At 41.7% G+C, this 21253-nt stretch overlaps 1 protein-coding gene across 3 annotated transcripts in view; it reads left to right on the top strand.

Annotated features, from left to right (window-relative positions):
* Positions 1-21253, top strand: part of MBP (myelin basic protein) — a 194150-nt gene that overhangs the window by 74309 nt on the left and 98588 nt on the right. The window lies entirely within an intron of this gene.

The following is a 21253-nucleotide window of genomic DNA, read 5'->3' as shown; positions in this document are numbered from 1 at the left end:
TGAGGAATGCAGGCTGTTTTCATGTTTAAATATGGATTTGCTAGTCATGTGAGAAGGAAGGATTGGGTTCTTTTACACCCAAAGGACATATGCAAATGCAAAATGCAGACTGCCCTCCCCCTAGTAACCCTACCTTATCTCTTTGTACGTTTTCTCCATGATGCACTTATATTTGCAGTGAGCTCCAGTTTTGGAAGTGACCTCAGCTAGGCAAATAGTACTTTGTGAAAGGTGTTGAGAAAGGGAAGTTATGGAAAGGAGAATGTATTCCGCATCAATCGCATTTACCACTTTTGTTTTAAAACTTGGATCCTCCCCATCATCTACAGTGGTGCATGATGGGGGATGTCACCATCTTGTCTAGTTCGGCCTTTGTTTCCAAGTCAAGTTAAAACAAATATTAACAGGGAGGAACTTAGCAATATTTTTAAAATTTGTATTTTACTTTAGGCCAAGTTATTTGCTTGGGAAAGTAAAGGTCCCCTGTGCAAGCACCAGTCGTTTCCGACTCTATGATTCAACAGCTTGGGATTTAATTAATTTTATTAATCAACCGATCTGAATCATATTTAAGTATGCTAGCATATTTAAATGGGTGGACCAGGCAGGCCCAACCTGACACCAAGCACAGCCAACATCCTCAGCTAGTTCTGCTTACCTGCCTGTGCACAATGTGCTGCGAGGTGCCCAGTCCCTTACCTGATTTGCCGCACAGCCTCTACCAGGTTTGGAGATATGTTCCTCAGCATCTAGGGCAGCTCCTTCCCAGTTGCACCTCACTGCACAGCAGCAATGTCCAGTTCTGGACAGATGTCTCAGGGTGCTTGCAACCATCCCTGCCTATCATGATCAGCCCAACCAATCCCTGCCATACAAGAGATTTAGCCTAGGTTGACACCCCTTACCCAGCCTGCTGGTTATAAGGTCATACTGGCCTAAATGCAGATCAGCTAAATAGGCTTAATAGGGAGATGTACACCATCATCCCTATACAAGTGCAGCACATCATGTTTTAAGGAATCATGCGGTATACAAGCTCCATCTCCATCCAAGACTGACATGCAAACAACCTTGTTAACCTTGGCCCTCACCAGCCCAGTGCAGGCTGGTTTGGAGGCACCCGTCCACTCTTCTCAGCAAAAACTCCGACCACACCAAAGTAGTCCCAGGGCAACGATCTTTAATTCTCTTTAAGTCCTTGAGAATCCCCCAGGTCAAAGCCAGTCCTGTCATCAACATCAGGTGATTCTCAACCACATGGAAATCAAGAACATCAGGATAATGCCCTAACCTGGATAGCCCAGGCAAGCCTGATCTAATCAGATTTTTGATGCAAAGCAAGGTTGACTGTGGTTAGTACTTGGATGGAAGACTGTCCTTGAAATACCCAGTCGAAAGACAGGAGCAGGTTTATTTAGCCACCTCCCTGAATATCCTCCAGGCCCCCCAGTAAGAGTCAGTCACCAGAGATCAACATGACTTCCAGGTGCACGCATGAACACACAAACAAAAAATACAAAAATACCACCCAAAAAAATATCAGGATGACTGCCCTATCTCAAAAGCTGGTGGAGAGAGTGTAGGAGCTAGCTCCATAACATCTCTTGCAGGCCCCAGCGTTGCATACAGGCTTGAGGGGAATGACCCAACTTCATCCCTTCCTCTACCACTGGGTAAAGCTGTGGATTCCCAGTGATATGCAGGACCACATGATCTCCCTTGAAAGCTTGGTCCATTTTGGACCTATGGATCCTCAAAATTACCTTATCTATGGCAACACCAAGAGATCAGCCTGCTGCAGAGCTGTACATGACATGTCCCATCTAAAAGTGACCAAACACTTGCTGATGCAGAAGGCAGTATAAAAGGCTGTTAATACAATTGCCTGGAATAAGTCAATCTTGCATTGATCTATACACCTCACACTGTACCGCTGCACCAATATCCTCGTGATGACTGGATGAAAGCACTTCTGGTATTGCCAGCCCCTGGCACCTCTCACAACCAGCCCTGCAGAAACCTCCTGACCCTAATCTAATATATTGTCTCTCAAGCCTCCCAGCTGCTACAGCTGCCAGGTACCCTTTTCATCATTCATACCTCCAGCCATTTTGCCAACAAAGTGACCAAAAACTGCTGCATGTGAGCCATTGGGTTTGGCACTAGCCAAACCCAATGTAGCAGCCAGCAGCAAAAGACTTTACAAAGCATGCAATAAACTTGACAGAACAGAGAAATATCTGTCTTAATTATTGTGATTTTCAGCTTGACTGTCTCTGTTTACTCCGAGAAAACTTGCTACTGAGTTCAATGATAATTACTCCCAACAAATATGCTAAAGATTATCATTTAAATCTATACAAAATCAGGTAGTCAGGGAGAGACGCAAATGCCATTTCCTTTTTTTTTTAGTGTTTTGCTGTTTCCTCATACTTTTCTGTTATTAAAATCTGTCTGATTTTATAGACTATTGTAAAGCACTGAAAGTGGTACACAGAAAGGTATTTTATTAAAAGCATTAAATGTATTTTATTTAGTTTTGCAGCATTCATCACATGAAATTTCAATTCTTCTCTACTGCTTATGCAAATGAAAACCTTTTAAAAATTTCTTATGTGAAGCTGCCCAAAGAAATATAGATATTAAAGACCCTGTACTTTGAGGGCCAAGGATATTTCACATCACAGCTGGCATACTGAATAAAAGAGATGTGATGATTATAATAAAATACTTCAAAAATGTTTCACTTCTGCCATCTTCCTCTTGTCATTATGTATAAAAGTAGAATTTAGCATTCCAGTTTCAGCATGACAGGAATTCCTTTTGCCTGATAGGTAGAATATCCATGGGAGACTGGAGCCTGGCACACAAAGATGAGGATTAAAAAAAAAAAAGAGGTCACTTCTTCATCACTTCATGTTCTGAGTAACGCACTGTGTGGTCTGGAGAAAAGTGTTTTTGATTGTCCTTAACTGAAGAATGAATGTTACACTTAATTTTCAGCTTTAGCCTGCCTCAAACACATCTTACATGTTGCTGCCCCCCATCTCTCCCTCCCTTTTCCAGCTCCCTTGTCCAACCCCAGTGCTCACACACCTCCAGAGCAAGACAATATATGGTTGAATCTCTTAATTCATAAAAATTCATGTATGCTGGCACAGTATGAATACATAACAATTAGGGTTGCCAATCCCCAGGTGGGGGCAGGGGATCCCCCAGTTTGGAGACCCTCCCCTCACTTCAGGGTCGTCAGAAAGCGGGGGGAGGTGAGGGAAATGTCTGCTGGGAGCTCTATTATTCTTTATAGAGATTTATTCCCATAGAAAATCATGGAGAATTGATCTACGGGTATCTGGGGCTCTGGGGGGGCTGATTTTTGGGGTAGAGGCACCAAATTTTCAGTAGAGCATCTAGTGCCTCTCCCCAAAATACCCCCCAAGTTTCAAAAAGATTGGACCAGGGGGTCCAATTCTATGAGCCCTAAAAGAAGGTGCCCCCATCCTTCATTATTTCCTATAGAAGGAAGGAATTGAAAAGGTGTGCTGTCCCTTTAAATGTGATGGTCAGAACTCCCTTTGGAGTTCTGTTATGCTTGTCACAGCCTTGATCTTGGCTCCACCTCCAAAGTCTCCTGGCTCCACCCCCAAAGTCTCCTGGCTCCACCCCCAAAGTCCCCAGATATTTCTTGAATTGGACTTGGCAACCCTAATAACAATTATAATTTTTTCTACTGTTCATTTTTACAAAAGGCCAACCACAGGTCAAGGTTTTTCTTTTCTTATGTCCTTTCATTGTGTTCAAAGACTGAAGGGAAACCGTTTTGTGCAACAGTTTTCTTAACATGTTGGCCAAATAGCAGACAATGTTATCTTTACGAACAGTAAATGCAGATTTAAGGTATCTTATCTTTGCCTGCACATCACATTCATAAAGAAAGGCTGGAATATTTCCTCTCAATGTATATAAATTAAAATAGAGCTGTTTTAACGCTATATAAATAATCTAGGCCAAGCACTTTAATTCTTGGCCTCCTGTTCCCTCCTATGGGACTCAGCAGTGAAGAGCTATTTAACATGCAATGTAAATGATTCCATATGTAAGTAAGGCTTGGTGACAAGATACTTTGGATTTCTAGCAGATTCAGAGAAAGGGCAAGGGAGCTACTGTGTGCTTCATAATGATGTTGGCATCCTTGAGTCCAAAAATGTCTCTTTGTCAAAGTTCGCTGAACTAGCAAAACGTGGGAACAGTGTATGTTTGCCTCTGTTCTGTCTTCTTTTGTGGGCAGTTCTTGGTCCACAATGATCATATGTTTAGAGTTCTCAGCTCTTCTTAGGTCTTACAGACTGTGGGATGGTGATGTAACAGTGAATCTAAATGACCTTTTATATTATGTGTGTTTATGTTGATGGGATTCTTCTATGATAAATGCTTTCTATGTACAGCTTGGACTATGAGCATGTACATTACCTGACGACTGTTGTCTCCTTGTTAACAAGCATGCTACAGCGATGCAAACCTAATTCCCATGTGTTTCCATGGGCAATCTAAAATGATAATTATCAATAAAGCCCATAGCAGTATGAAAAGCTCCTCTGTTTGAATGCTGTTGTCCATGTTACGCTAAGGCAGCTGCAGCTTCCTTGACTAAAGCTTCTGCCAGCATGGCACATTAAACTGATCCAATAAGTGGGAAAGGCTTGCAGTTGCAAGCATTCATTTCTGAAGCATACTGGTGCAACATACTGTTCAGCACAGAAAAGCAAATTAGGTTAGGAAATAACTAGGGAATCTCGTCATGTTTCTGTATATGAGATTGTGATTTGATGTTTAAAAATCTCTTGCTAGCAACTGGTAGTAAAATGCATTTGTTCCAATTGTACGTTTCTTCAGCCACAGCAAATAGATTCCAGAGCAAGCTAAATAAATTAATAAGGCTCAATAAACTGCTCTGAGTCCAAATCCAGACATTAGATTGACCTAACAAGCAAATTTTCTGTTACAGTGTTTGCCAGGAACTCCCTAAACTTAATAGATAACCAGAGGACAAACAACTAAAAGATAGAAATAAAATTTACTGAGAGATAAAATTATGAGATTGCCAGATCATGTGGATCATATTAGAAAATTGTCTTTAAGCCTTCATTCTTGGAAGAAAGAGTTCTCTTTTTCTTTCCCCTTTTGTAATTAAGAGTGTGCCCTAATAACTTGCATAAAATAGGCAGCTAGGCTGATAAAAACGTAGGTAAGATAGAACTGCCTTAATAGTGTTTTGATCTGTGAAGTCAGCCCATGATGAGGGGGAGGGGTGGACTGTTAGTGGCACAAGGCCAAGCCAGGCCCTTTTTCTGGATAATTGACAGAGTTGATAACCTCTGGATTTGTTGACGAGGCTGGCCAAATATTTTAGGAAAAAAGCACCAGGCAGAGCTCAGAAACTGCAGCTCTGTCTCAGCAGAGACAACAGTTCCTGCAGACCACGGCTGGCTGGTGATTACAGCTAATTACCTGAATGATAACTGGCCAGAGCAGGGAGGGGTTGCTTGGGACTTCCTTGCCAGAACATTAGGAAAAGTGCCAGGTGGAGGTCAGAAGCTGCAGCTCTGTCTCAGCAGAGGCAACAGCTCTTGCAAATCACAGCTGGTTGGTGATGCGAGGGGGGCATCAACTACAGTGGTGGGTAGACTGGAGGTCCATTGCTTGGCTTGAACTATTGTGGGTTTGGTTGATTGTGGTGTGGTGTGGGTTTTTGTTGTTGTTTTTGGTGACTATATATCTGCTGTATAGCAATATATCTGCTCCTCCCACAGGTGGAGAAGGAAACCAGTGTAAGCTGAGAAACATGTCTAAGTAGTCAGGGAATCCCTGTAAGATTGGGAGGTGGGAGGTATGGTGGTGGGCAGACTGTTAGGTTGAGGAGGAGATTGAGATATGGACATACTCGGTCCCCTTCTAATCTCCTCCCCATCCCAAAGAGTGATGATGTGCATACCCAGACTTCTTTGCTCTCCTCTTTAAGCTTGATGTTGTGCAATGTCAGATCAATTATGAATAAGACTTCCTCCCTCAAATAATTTATTAGGAAAGGCAATTTTGATCTAGCATGCTTCACTGAGATCTGGGTGGATGAGGATGAAGTGGTGGTTCTTACTCAGCTGACTCTCCCAGGATACTCAGTCCTTCATCAACTGTAAACAGGAAGACAGGTGGGGTGGCAATTCTCATCCAAGATACTTTCTTCTTCAAATGGCTTCCTGCACCAAATATTGACAGCACTGAATGTGTGAGCCTGGCAGGGAGTTCCATGGGAAGGTGAGAGTCTTGCTGGATCACTATCCACCCAGTTTACCAGCTGACTCCCTGCTGAGGTAGCGGAGTGGGCCTTGCATTTTCCCTGAACAGATACTTTTGGGGGACTTCAGCATCTACACTGATGCTGCCTTCTCTGCTGCCTCCTTAGATTTCATTACTGCCATGGCATCATTAGGACTCTGCCAGGTTATATTGGTCCCCATGAACAGAGCATGCCATATGCTGAATCTTATTTTTTTTGTGCAGGAACTGATCTGGATTCAGTGGTGCTTTGCAAACTGATGCCATGGACTGATCATTACCTTGTGAATGTCAGTTTAAAATTTGCCTCCTCCCCCTATAGGGGCAGTGAGCTTATTTATGCTTACTCACAGAGACTCATAGAGATCCAATTGGATTCCAGAATGCCCTGCAGGATTTGTCTGGCTCTGCTGGCAGCTCTCTTGATGAGCTCACAGATGCCTGGAATCTGGGCCTTCAGGAGGCCATTGACCAAGTTTTCCCCCTGTGCCCTCTGCACCCCCATATTGCCTTGGCTCCCTGGCATATGGATGAACTAAGGATGGTAAAAAGGGGGCTTAGACAGCTAGAGCAGTGCAGGTGATGAACTCATGATGAAGCAATGAGAGCACTTTATAGAGCTCACTTGAAGGCTAATGAAGTGGCAGTGAAGGCAGCAAAGCATTCTTAACTTCTCTGCCTCCACCGCATCTGCTGCATCAAGTCCAACACAGTTGTTTAGAAGTATTAAGTAGTTAGCCACCACTTCAGTGGCTCCAGAAGTTGGTAAAAATTTGGCTATTAGCTGTGACACATCTGTGACACTTTTTTCAGGTAAAGTCTTGCTCCTTTGCCAAGACCTTTGCTGCCAGATTTGGAGTAAGTTTCTTACTGCAGTGCATTTAGTTCAACATATGTATTCTGGGAGGAGATTCAGGAAAAAGGAAGAGACACAATACATAACAGTGATGTCTGATACCATCAGTCCCAGTGTTGTTTGTATTATGGCCCGATTAATTGTCTTCCACCTGAAATGGAATAATTTTAGTTGTTTTATTGTTTAAATTAATTGCTGGTTTCTAATCGTTCATTGTTACTTGTTTAAATTTGTTGTAATCTGCCCTTAGCCCATTGAGGGATAGGGCGGAATATAAATTAAAATAAATAAATAAACGGTGAATAACTTTCAGAATAGAAAAATGTGGCACAGTTCAGGGAAAGGCGTTTTTGCAACAGTTGCTGAAGGATGACATAACTTATAATCACCCATCCAGAGATCAATCTCTATGGATAAGAGCACAGATCAGACTTTTTACGGCCTTCTTTCTTGGGCTATATCAAAAAAAGATCCAGATGGGCACAGGGCCGCCCCCTGCTACGAGGCAAACTAGGCGATTGCCTAGGACACCGACCTTCTGGGGGTTCCAAATTGGGCAGCCCCCCACATGTTTATCAGTGTGTGGAGGGTGGCAGATAGTCTAGGACCAACCTCTGGTGGGCAGTCGTGTTGGTCTGAAGCAGTAGAACAAAGTTTGAATTCAGTGGCACTTTTGAGACCAACAAAGTTTATACCTTGAATTCAAACTTTGTTATATAGAAAAAAGCAAATGATTGCGGAAGCAAACAAGCAAAATTGGGGAAGGGATGCCAATATATAGCAGAAGATCTCAGGATATTGGAAAAGCTAATTGTGTCTGATGTCTTACAAGTACTCTTTATAGTTTCCTTTAATTATCAAGAGTTAGATTCTTGCAAGAAGCAATTGTTTCAATGTCATCAACTTCTTATTTAAAAAGTAAAACTGTTGATTACATTGTATCTAAAAATGGCCTGGAAGGAAGCTGGGTGTAAAACTATAACACTGGAAAGTGTCGAGTTTTTGAAGTGCCTCATTTAAGCCATCCATTATACCTTATACTCTCTCCACAATTCTATAGGAATGAAAAGATTAGATAAGTGAGGTCAAAGGAAAGCAGGCAACCCACAACTTGCCTGATTAATTTTTTTCATTGGTAGACATTATCACTAAGCAGGGGGTGAAGGCTGTGAGGTTATTGCAGTTCACAGTGGTCTATTGTTGAGTAGTGTGTGCCATCAATTGCAAGCATAATTGTTCCTTGAGAACAAGCCACAGAATTAATGCCAAATGGTGGCAAACTGGCACAGCGCTCGCTCTAGCAAGAGAACACTGAGACTATTGCTGGGCAGCATCATAAATGCAACACCGTTTTTTGGATTTTAGTCAATTTGAAATGAAGGTTCTAGCAGAATTGTTAGTTACATTGTTCAGATATATAGGTACTGTTGGCACAAATCAAAGCTACATACTCTTAAAGTTGTAATACTCAGCTTCTTTATTTTGAAATGTCCCATAAAATTCATTGGCACTTGCATCTGTCTTTGTGGTACATTTTATCTTGCCCTTCTTTTAAGAAGCTTAGGACACTATTCATTGCTCTACCTTCTCCATTTTGTTCTCACTATGATCCAGTGCTGCTTGTTAGGCTGAGAGCATGTGATTGATCTGAATTCAGCCAGCAAGCAGAACAGGGATTTGAAGTCTATCTGTCAGGTCCTAACTGGTACACTACACTAACTTCCACTTACACATGCAGCATGTTCTGCTGGTGTTAGTTGGGAAAGGTTAAATGCATGTTTCAGGGGATCATTGAAAGTAAATGGGTTTGATTGTCTCAATATAATTACTGTTAAAAAGCACAATCATACTTTTCAATTTACTATAATTTGTCCTCAATTCCGGATCATATTTTCCCTTTAATTCTATATCAGTTTCCACGTTCTTCATATTATATATTTTTTACTATTTACTAAAGTGTCCTTATGGGATGTTTGCGTGTGTTTGTGCACGCACATGCGCGTGTGCCTGGAAGTCATGGTTGACTTCTGGTGACCCCTACTAGGGCTAGGACATTTCAGAGAAGTGATTTGATATCACCTGCTTCTATGTCCTGGTCCAAGTATTACTTCAGCTTGGAGGTCTCCCATCCAGGTACTTGCCAGGGTCAACCCTGCTTAGCTTCTGAGATCTGATGAGATAGGGCTTGCCTGGACTATCCAGGTCAGAGCCTCAAGTGTCCTTTATTGACTGACAGATGCATGCTGTAAAGGTTAGGCAATGTAAGTGGCTAAAATTATTTATATGGCTCTCCTGTGCTGTATCAGGTGAATGGAATTTATGTGTGCTCCTGTGCAAGATTGCTCCTATGTCATTAAATATAAATATAGTTAGAATAAGGAAAAGAGAAAGAGAGAGATTTATATCCTGTATCTTCCTATTCAATACTGGTTTCTTCTTGGGGTCCTTTATATCTTGATTACAGAACTGCTACATGATGCACGCACAGAAGTACAGAAATCAAATGCTAAAATCATGAACAGCTTCACCTCAGTCCTTCCATATTATGGACCTGATGCAGCTAATCAGGATTTGAGATAGGTGTTATGTAGAATAAAATGTAGAAATAGAGAAGAGGGGTAGAAGCAAACATAAAATAATTGTTGTTAATTTTCCCCCTAGGAGCTAGGAACTTACACTGTTTACTAGTTCACCCATCCCACTCCAACAAAGGGATATTGTAACTTACATATGTACATAAATGCCATCAAGTTAAAACCAATTAGGCATGGTTGTATCACGATTCATGCTCAAAATGGGCCAATTCGTGATTCGTTCTGAACTGGTTCATTTGATCATATTGTATTTAAACACAAAAACAAACTGGCTTATTCTTGCCATTTTGGTTGGTTCATGTTTGGTAAGTTTTCTGGGAGTAAAAGTGACCAGAAGTGGCAGGGGACTGGGGAAAGCTGTACTGTGTTTCTAATCAGTTTCACTCCCAGGAAGCTGGGAGGGGAGTGAAACTGATCAGAAGTGTCAGGGTGGCTTCCCTTTCTTTCCTCAGCTTGACATACTCCTAGGAGAAAAGTTTACTGGGGGCACCTGTTTTGGGGGGCTGTAGCTCAGTCTCCCAAAATCCAGTTTGCACCAGACTTAGAGAGCAGATAAAGGAGAGTCTGCTGAAGAGTTTGCTGCACGTTTGATGTCTCTAGCCCACCGGGGGCGGGAAGGAACATTCTAAACCTCCCTGAACTAATGAACCAACAAAAAACATGAATCAACACAAACCAATAAATCAAGGCAGCCCAACCACAAAACAAAATGAACCACCATTTTTGTGTTCCATGCCCATCCTTACAACCGACTTATGGTATCCTCAGCAAGGGTTTTTCAAGGCAAGTGAGCAGCAGAGGTTGTTTACCATTTGCCTTCCTCTGCAGAGTCTTCTTTGGTCTCCCACCCAAGTACCAACCCTGCTTAGCTTCCAAAATCTAACAAGTTGCCAAAATCTAACAAGATTGAGTTATGCCATGCTGCTTTCCCTCCCTAGTTGTAACTTAAACTACAGCTTAATTTCTGTGCTACATAAGCAGTAAATATGTTGCACAGTCTAAAAATTAGGGTTTGTACACCCACACTTTGACTTGGTCTTTCAGCTAGACATTTGTCTTGGGGAAGGATCCAAACATCTTCATTTACTTATTTTAGTCAATTTACATTCTGCCATTTCCCAGGAACTCATGAACTCAATGAATTTGTTAACCCAGTGCAAGAAACAAATGTAGTCTCAACACTCTTGCTCAAATCAGTATTTCAGACAGCTAAATGAGAATAATATTAATTACTGTACAAGGATGTTGGGACATTGAAAGGATTAAACATGGAAATCCTGGTACATGACTTTGGAAAATGTCAAATCCAGCTGAACAGTACACAGTAGCAAATTCCTCTTTTTATAGGTACCCCCAAACCAGATCTATACGGACTCACAGTGCATTAATATTACTCTCGCCTCTAATACACACAGATCTCTCCCACAGAAAGAACTGCTCCTTCCCCTCCCTCAAATTCTTCCCTCACCTTGACCTTTTTGTCCCAGCTTCTCTTCCCCTACCTTTCCTTCCACTTACTTGCTGAATAAGCAGATTCTACATGTACACCCAGGTTGCTCTAACTTCTCCTGTTTGTTGTTTTTACTTGTAAAAAGAAATCATATAAAGTTTAAATGTGGTGTTTTTACATACAGCAACTAATATGATGGAGCTTGTGTTCTGTTTAATAGGCTTCGGGTCCATACTTCGGACTGGAAGTGGCAGAAGCTGAGAATTCATGTGATGCTGGTCCACCAGCACCACAGAAAGCCCTAATTTCCCTTGCTGGAAGAAGAGGCCTTATCTAGCTCAGCTCTGACATAGGGGAGCATCAGTATAAGCTGAGTAACATTCTACAATTACAATGCCTATCTACAATTATAATGCCTACAATTACAATGAGGCAGATTCAGCTACAGCACATTAATTTAAATAAGAAACCACAATGGAAACCTCCTCCCTCGCCCTGTAACTCCTTTAATAGTTTTCATCAAATCAGAAGAGGCATGACTGGTGTAATAAGCTCGAATATTTGACACCATTTAAACAACAACAAAGTTGATGGTAAAATTTCCCTAATACTGAATGTGTCCAGTGTTAGATACATCACATGCTGTGATTGTTGTAGTTCTGCCATTTCCAGTCAGTTCTCCCCTCCCTTGAAATTTGTCCTGATTACACTCCTGATGAGATTGGTTCTGTGTGCCAAATTTCAGACAGAAGAGAAAAATCCCTAAACGTTACTAGAAAGAGAATTTCTATGGAATTGTAATTTAGAATGTTACTCAGCTTATACTGATGCTCCCCTGTCCATGGGATATGTTGCTTTACCAGACATCTAACAGCATCTTCCAACTAACTGTAGCTTCCAAGATCCAGAAAGGTTGGCTTATACCGTGCCCCTTCCCATACTATGTCCATAATAGTAGAACTGGTCACCAATGTAGAGGCATCTGCCTATATATGTGAAATGTTAGCTTCCATTTCTATGTATCTGAAGAAGTGTGTGTGCACACGAAAGCTCATTCTTTGAATAAACTTTTGTTGGTCTTAATGGTGCCACTGGACTCAAAATCTGCTCTACTGATTCAGACCAACATGGCTACCCATCTGAATCTATGTCCATGATAGATTTTACTCGTAAAAAGAAATTATATAAAGTTACAATGTGGTATGTTAACATATCGCAGCTAATATGAGAGGACCTGAGCTTGTGTTCTGTTTAATAGGCACAAGGAGCATGTCTTTAACGACTGAAGACTTAGAGTAGAAATTCATTGGGTTTCGGGGGGGAACTTCATTTTTAATAAGCATAAGAAAAGTGAAAAGAACTAGTATTTTCAGCCTTCATACACTGGCACTTGTGTAGAAACGTCCTGGTGGTGACAAGACAGCAGCCCCTCACAAGCCTTTCATATATCACAGTGGATCCTTGATAATGCTCTCCTTTATTTCAGCAGCATTCAGAGGAGGCTCCCGCTCCAGTGCCTTCCCTATGCTTCACTCGACTCTTTTACAGCTCCAATGAAATGCCTGATTTATTGGGTATTCTAAATGCACAGTTCACCAGGGACCATGTAAGGCTCTCTGTTGTGACAGTGCTTCACACTGAGCCCCTCTCCAACTGGTTCAGTTTCTGGTACTAGCATGCTAAGCCCTTTCCCCTCCAGTGCTTCTCTTCTGGTATGTACAATGGTTTTTACCAGAGGAATCTCTCTCTCTCGGCTTGGCTTCGCGAACGAAGATTTAAGAAGGGTGCAATAGTCCACGTCTGCTGCAGGCTCGCTGGTGGCTGACAAGACCAATGCGGGACAGGCAGGTCCGGCCACAGTGGCTGCAGGGAAAAGGAGTGACTTTGTGACCAACACTGAAGTTCTCAAGCGGGCAGAGGTTACCAGTATCGAGGCACTGCTGCTGAAGACGCAGCTGCGCTGGGCAGGGCATATTTCTAGGATGGAAAACCACCGCCTTCCCAAGATTGCCCTGTATGGCGAACTCTCCACCGGCCATCGAAATAGAGGGGCACCAAAGAAGAGGTACAAGGACTCCTTGAAGAAATCCCTTGGCACCTGTCGCATCAACCATCACCAGTGGTCTGACCTAGCCTCAGATCGCAAAGCATGGAGACACACCATCCACCAGGCTGTCTCTTCCTTTGAGAACGCACCAGAGGAATAGCCTGCAGTTAAAAAAACTTGTTTCAGGCCCAGTTTATTTCTCGTGCTATCAGCAATAGATAGGCAATTCCTTTTACTTATGAGAGCAACTTTTAGAAATGTAAGGCTGCCTGACATAATTAGTTTCCAGTCAGTATCACATTTATGTTGTTGTAACAAATGGGGCCATTCTGAAATTATCTGTCTTGGAAGTGCGGAAAAATATATTTTTCTCTGCCTTGGCTTCCAAACTGGACCGCATAAGAGGAGGGCATTCACAAGACATCATCCTGTAGTAATCCTTTTGTCAAGGTTTTCCACAATTTTTCTAAACCTGTTTTGCTCCAATATTTTCAGGAAGGCTGGATTTCAAACACATTAGCACATAATCTGGATAGCATAGTTTTATAGTCTTGAGGAAGACTCAGCATGGGTTCTGTAAGGGAAGATCTTGCCTCACTAACCTGTTACATTTCTTTGAGGGGGTAAACAAACTTGTGGACAAAGGAGACCCGATAGATGTTGTTTACCTTGACTTCCAGAAAGCTTTTGATAAAGTTCCTCATCAAAGGCTCCTTAGAAAGCTTGAGAGTCATGGAGTAAAAGGACAGGTCCTCTTGTGGATCAAAAACTGGCTGAGTAATAGGAAGCAGAGAGTGAGTATAAATGGGCAGTCTTCGCAGTGGAGGACGGTAAGCAGTGGGGTGCCGCAGGGCTCGGTACTGGGTCCCATGCTCTTTAACTTGTTCATAAATGATTTAGAGTTGGGAGTGAGCAGTGAAGTGGCCAAATTTGCGGATGACACTAAATTGTTCAGGGTGGTGAGAACCAGAGAGGATTGTGAGGAACTCCAAAGGGATCTGTTGAGGCTGGGTGAGTGGGTGTCAACGTGGCAGATGCGGTTCAATGTGGCCAAGTGCAAAGTAATGCACATTGGGGCCAAGAATCCCAGCTACAAATACAAGTTGATGGGGTGTGAACTGGCAGAGACTGACCAAGAGAGAGATCTTGGGGTCGTGGTAGATAATTCACTGAAAATGTCAAGGCAGTGTGCGTTTGCAATAAAAAAGGCCAACGCCATGCTGGGAATTATTAGGAAGGGAATTGAAAACAAATCAGCCAGTATCATAATGCCACTGTATAAATCGATGGTGCGGTCTCATTTGGAGTACTGTGTGCAGTTCTGGTCGCCGCACCTCAAAAAGGATATTATAGCATTGGAGAAAGTTCAGAAAAGGGCAACTAGAATGATTAAAGGGCTGGAACACCTTCCTTATGAAGAAAGGTTGAAACGCTTAGGGCTCTTTAGCTTGGAGAAACGTCGACTGAGGGGTGACATGATAGAGGTTTACAAGATAATGCATGGGATGGAGAAAGTAGAGAAAGAAGTACTTTTCTCCCTTTCTCACAATACGAGAACTCGTGGGCATTCGATGAAATTGCTGAGCAGACAGGTTAAAACGGATAAAAGGAAGTACTTCTTCACCCAAAGGGTGATTAACATGTGGAATTCACTGCCATATATATATATTTGGCCGCTGTGTGACACAGAATGTTGGACTGGATGGGCCATTGGCCTGATCTAACATGGCTTCTCTTATGTTCTTATAGTCCTGCCCACATCAGAATCATTTTCCTTCTGCTAACGCCTTTTAGCCACCTCAGATAGCTTTTTTTTAAATGGTATTTTTATCTATAGTGCTATAATCAGACCTCAGATTCAGTGGCAACTCACAGAAGCACAGCCCCTGAAGCTTTCTGAGAGTTCCACCTCCTCCTGAGAATTCCACCTCCTCGTCCATTGAATAGTATGTGCAGCTGCATAACAATCCCTGGATGAGCTCCACCACCTATTTTTCTACAAAATGACCCCTGGCTATAGTAATTATCTTTTTAAAAAAATCCCTCCAAAGCCCTTTGGGGGCTCACTGGGGAAATAATGTTCATTGGGGGAAATCAGCTGTGAATGATCTCTTTGCCAGTGCAAATTCTTCTGCTTTCCCAGAAATAATAAATGCAAAACTGAGAATCCTTGCTGTATGGATTCAGCCATAGACTTAATTTTCTTTATGTATTTATTTACTTTCTGCTTAATGAGGACCCCAAACAGCTTACGCCATTCTCATCTCCTCTATTTTATCCTGACAACAACCTTGCGAGTTTAAGCTAAGTGTGTGTAATTGGCCCAAGGTCACCCAAAAAAACATCCATGGCAGAGTGAGAGAAAATATTATTGATAGCACAGAAGGAATAAAACACAGAAACCTCAGAGTCTGCAATCACTATGGATCTCTGAGGGGGAGTGGAAGTGTGGTTATCATCAGCCTAGGACTCCATCCACAGATCAGTGAATATTGTGCTTTCAGTGTAATCACTTGCAATTGTATTTTCCTGTTTGGACATGACAATCTTGCTGCAAGTGGTTGCTAGCTATAGTGCAGGGATATCACCGTATCCAGCGATGGGTGGTGTAGCTTAGGTTTCTTGATATCACCCATCATTTTAAACTTATCTGCCATCTCAAGATTTATTTCAGTGAAACTAATCATCAGTAAAAGCTACATGGAAGTTGAACGTTGCCTCCAGTTCATTGTGTTTGATACAAGAAAGAACAGGCAAGCAGAGGCCTGAAGAAGCTGATATAGTCATTTGTTTTCGAAACCATAATATCTTTATGTAGCCACTTCACACTTTGGAATCATAGGGACAGTGTTTGCATAAAATAATGAATAATGCCCAGGTAAAAACAGGAAACATGTCAGAAAGAACACAACATTTAAATTGTTCTCTGTGAAGTAACAAGCTTTCATTTTTATATGTGGTTGTTTTCCAGCACCAATAACATGTCATATAATACTGAACTAGCAAAGTCATCACAGCAAGATTTTACCCCTGCTGAAACAAATACCTAAATTAAACCCTAGGGATGGTTTATGTTGAACAACTGCCACAAGAAAACTGCTTTAGAGAGATATCCGACAGCTACTACTGTGTGGCATACTATTTTGTGCAGAGTATCACAAAGAGGAAACAGTATTCATTACACATATACCACAAGAATTCAATGGTACATGCAATGACTTATCACATGGTAATAGGATCCGTTAAAGAGTGGCTGAAATATAGATGGCCTTAAAACCCTGACAGTAATTATTTTGCAGTATTGGTAACTTGTCACAGAAACCAAACTTTTTCTATGTTTATACACTCTGCTTTCTGCTTAACAAATTTAATTTCTTTCTTTTTACTGATTCCTGAGCACACTGTGTTCTCCCACAGTATTTCCTGTGTTATTCCCTTGGGTGGGACACCCCTCAAGAACAGCTTTGGCAGATAGTGATGGAGGAATGTACAGAGTTGTATTGAAGCTATTGTTTCATTTATCGTTAATGCTGTTAAGATGTTTTTGGGATCACTATTTCTGGTACACTTTCACACAGTAGCTTTATGGCATTCATTATTCAAGCTGTGCTGATAGCTTTAGATGGCTATTTCAAAAAGGATTGTTAGACAGATTCATGAAGAATGAGTCTACCAATACCTATTAGCCATAACATCCCTGTGGAGCTTACTTCTGCAAAGCTCTTATAACTCAGAATACCAGATACTGGAGACAAAATTCAAGGTAGGCTTTGATGATGTTCTGTGCCTATGGTCGCCAAGTCCAATTCAAGAAATATCTGGGGAGTTTGGGGTTGGTGATGACCCTTAAGCAGGGGGAGGGCCTCCAAACGGGGGAATCCCCTGCTCCTCACCTGGGGATTGGCAACTCTGTCTGTGCCAAAAACAGAGTTGCCAGGCGTGGCATGGCAACTGGTGGGAACTGGAAGGAGGGTATGCACGAGAGGAGAGTAGAATGGGGGAAATGAAAGGGACAATTCAAATGGCTGCCAGCAATTTCACAACCATTCACTCCCCCTCCCCACTTCTAATCAAGGGGAGGGAAGTGAAACTAATTACTGAAACTAATTACTGAAACTAATTACTCAGCAATCAGGGACACTGAAGGCTTGCAGCTATTTGAGCAGTCCCAAAGCAAAGCGGACCACTCAAAACAGCTGTTTTAGGGACTGTGCTTCCAGGTTTTCAGGCCACTTCCAGTTTAATTGGAAGTGGCCCTAAAAATGACATTTTGGGGGTGGGATTCCCCTGTTGGCCAGCTGACTGGTTGGCATGGAAGCCCTCCCTAAATTGGGAGATCCTCCACCCAGACTGGGATCTCTGTTTTCATTTTAGGATTCCTAAAGTGACCTTTTTGTAGATATTTGCTTTCTTTTCATAATCACCATGCAGTAAAATAGTCCATAGCTTCCCTAGAAATAAGCAGCTTGTTTTATTACCAAAGTAGTTGTACAGGTAGACTTGTATTTTGGCTTAAAATCTGATTTGTTTAAGGCAGTAGCAGATGACCTCCTATCCTATTTTTGTCATTAAAATGTTAGAAAAGTGCTGCTTGGTCCTTATTTTAAAGAGGCACAACACTGACCACTAGATGTGCTATTTATTCCACTAATGGTATTACTTTGCCTTCCAAATTGATTTCCAGCTTTAATATCATGGTCTGGAGTATGTTACAACTCCTTCCCATGACAGCACTCCACTAGCTTCCAAAAGGTCAAATGCCATCATGGCCTAACTAATCTACTGTTCCAAGAGCAGTGTCGGAGGGAAATATAGTGCAAAGGCTCCCATACAATTCTGTTAATGACCTCAAGGTGTCATAGATTGCCCTTTTAATTTTGGCTTCATTGGGGAAGGGATACAGTTAGATAAAATCCAGCCAGTAAAGTAATACAGTGCTATCATAATTAAATCTGAAATTCCAGCACATCAAGCCACCATGCTGTCATATTTTCAGTACTGTCTTTGCATGAAAAATACCTTATTACAAACATGGAATTGGAGGCAGTACAGCACATTAATCAAACTTCCATTTATGTTTGCAAAAGAATCAAGCCAGGCTTTTAATCCTTTCCAACAGATGGGTGCACAAGCCTCTTAATTCATTTTGGTTGTACAGTTAACTGGGCCATGTCTTACTATCATGGATGAAAAGTGAGTAGGGGGGACTTGAACACATAATAATACCCATTATGGACTGCGTTAGGCAGTGTTTGCCAATTTAACTCAGATGAGCTTAACTCTCAAAGGATGGGAGAAATGAAGTATTCTCTTCACTGCATTTGTTTTTGTTCATTTGGAATACTTAGAAATGGAATTGTATTATGCAAAGTGAAAAAAAATGAACAGTCTTAATGTATGCTTATTTCATGGGACTCAGCTGTCCATATTACATAAAATAAATGTGAACAACAGAACAGTAGAAGGGAAAGGTACATTCTGTCTAGCCAGTGCTTCCATCTTGTTCTTTCAGTTGCAGGGGGTGATCATAAGCATATTGATCTTTTGGGCTGCACAGCTGTTTAAATTAGTGTCAAAAGCATGTCAGTTGTTTCACAGCTTCTTTTAAAAACCTGTCAGCTTCAAAATCTCTCCCACAATTAGAGGGTTGGATTTGCACTTTGGTGTCTTCTATGGCAGTGATTCCAAAAAGCTACAAGTCAAGGCCTATATATTAGTTGGGGCCACTACAGAATACCTGCATCCAACATCTTGACTGGTTTTGTTTTTAGTCTACTGAACTAGAGAGTAGGCAGCAATGAAGAACCTGGCAAGAGTTTGTTGCTGGCTATAACTAAGCAAATTTCTGTGTGTTCCACCCCCTCCTCCCCAAAAATGTCAGAACTCCCTACTACCTTCTGTTGTGTCAGCTGCAGATTAGCCATACAATTTTATAGGATGTAGTCCACTCATATAGTACAGGTGCTACTGTTGAAGCCAGGACCTTATAAAGAATCATGACAGAAGGAAACAATTGGGAAATTCTTCCCTCAAAAATCTGAGAAGGCTGACATATCTTTACCACCACCCCTGTCATAGAATCAGCAGCTGCCCTCAATATTCAATCCCTTCTGAAACATATTTAGGCCTCATCAGGCTGCACATGCTGTACCATTACTATCATTAACATGAGGCATCAGATTGCCTTCTTAGACCAACACACACCACACCCCTTGTTATATTTTTATGCAAACAGAGGGGCCAACTCATTTACTATTAGCGATAGTAAATCTACAGGTCTCATTAGCTAAACTCATACTCTGTAATCTGTCAGCAGTCCAGTTCCTCTGCTTACTGCATACCACACAATATATATTTCTGACTCTTCATCAGGCTTCTTTCAACTTTCCTCAGCACTCTATCATAGCCTTAATGAGTAATCTTCCTTTATGCAGCTATGGCTTTGCAGCAATAAACTCAACAGTATTTAGATGCAGCAGACTTATATTCGCAATCAGAAATGTACCTGACAAGCCAGTGCTGAAGGCTGACTCACACATACTAGTCTAGCACCTGATTATTTATCATTTGATGACTTGCAGTGAAAATGTCCACTAATTCCAATGAGAGGTATTATGCTTGAAATAATGTGCAAGATCTCTGCACCTGTAATGTCTGCTCTGTAATTGCTTGTTCACACATGACAGTCATGAAACGATGACTAAGAAGCCAAAGCAGACTTTAAAAAACTGCCACCTTCCTGTCCACATTTCTTTCAGTCTTCAATAGGTAAGGATCTGTATCTCTTCTCTTATGGTTTTTGCTCATAGTATCTTAGGCTAAGTAATGAGCTATACAGAACATGGCACAGCAATTACATTGATTGTGTAATGGTATATGTCATCCAAGTGTATTTGCATTTACATTTGGTTGCCACCTTCTTCCCTACACTTTTTTTTAACCCAATTTCATGGATAGGTCACATCAAATGATATTTGGATGGTAGGAGGAGCCACCTGTTTATGGTATCTCACGTAGACGTATAGCATTGCAGTGTGGTGAAACTTAATTAGTCTTTAAGGGGATTTGTTACAGTAAAGGAAAGGCTGAACCAAACAATGTGGTAGTGGAAGCAAAACTTATAGAGACAATCTGAAAGTACAATATTAATAAAATCTTCTGAAGCATGAAATAATAGACAACTGAACAGTGACTCCACTCCATGTTTATCTTGTACTTTAAAGTCCATATTGTTAGATTCAAGTGGGTAGCCAAGTGGGTCTGATGTCAGAGAACAAAATTTGAGATCAGTGGCACCTTTAAGACCAACAAAGTTAGTCAAGACAGTGACAGAAACAAAAACGTCCAATTTTGTTGTGTAAGAAAAAGCCCCCTACTTTTCATACACATGGACATCATGATCACCAGTATGGTTGCCAGGGTGCCTGGAGTTTTAACTCGCACACATCTGCTTTAAGAAGTGGACTTTGTCCACGGTTTCTAAGGCTTATGTGGATACTATAAGCCTCAGCTTTGCAGCAGCATTCTACATCTCTGGATGGGCGTTAGCCAGAACTACAGACGAGCTTCCAGCTGCTCCTTGTGTGCCCAGTCTTGGCCGCTGCAGTGGAAGAAGCCACGCCACCATGAACCGTACAGGCAAACAGTTTCCAGCCTGTTTCCATGAACCAAAGGCTAAAACCACCAGAATCCATCTTGTTTTCCTGACTCCATTACAGCAAAGCAAGCAACTCACATATCCAACAGCTGCTTCAACTTCTGCATAAGGCAATCAAGCTTTTCTTAGGTGTGGATCCTGCCAGACCGCCTAAGCCTTTGTCCAACGGAACTAAGGACAAAGACTGGTGTCAAGAAGAATGATGAAGAAGAGGAAAACCATCTCCAGCCAGAGCCAAGTTCCTTTGTGTAAACCGGGTGTTACCTTAGGTAGCAGTTTGGCCATCTATTATCACCTTTTTAGATAAGTTTAATAG

The sequence above is a fragment of the Heteronotia binoei genome, chromosome 7 (assembly GCF_032191835.1).
Source record: "Heteronotia binoei isolate CCM8104 ecotype False Entrance Well chromosome 7, APGP_CSIRO_Hbin_v1, whole genome shotgun sequence".
Classification (NCBI taxonomy): domain Eukaryota; kingdom Metazoa; phylum Chordata; class Lepidosauria; order Squamata; family Gekkonidae; genus Heteronotia; species Heteronotia binoei.
The sequence above is the reverse complement of the archived record's forward strand: the minus strand, read 5'-3'. Positions and strand labels throughout refer to the sequence as shown.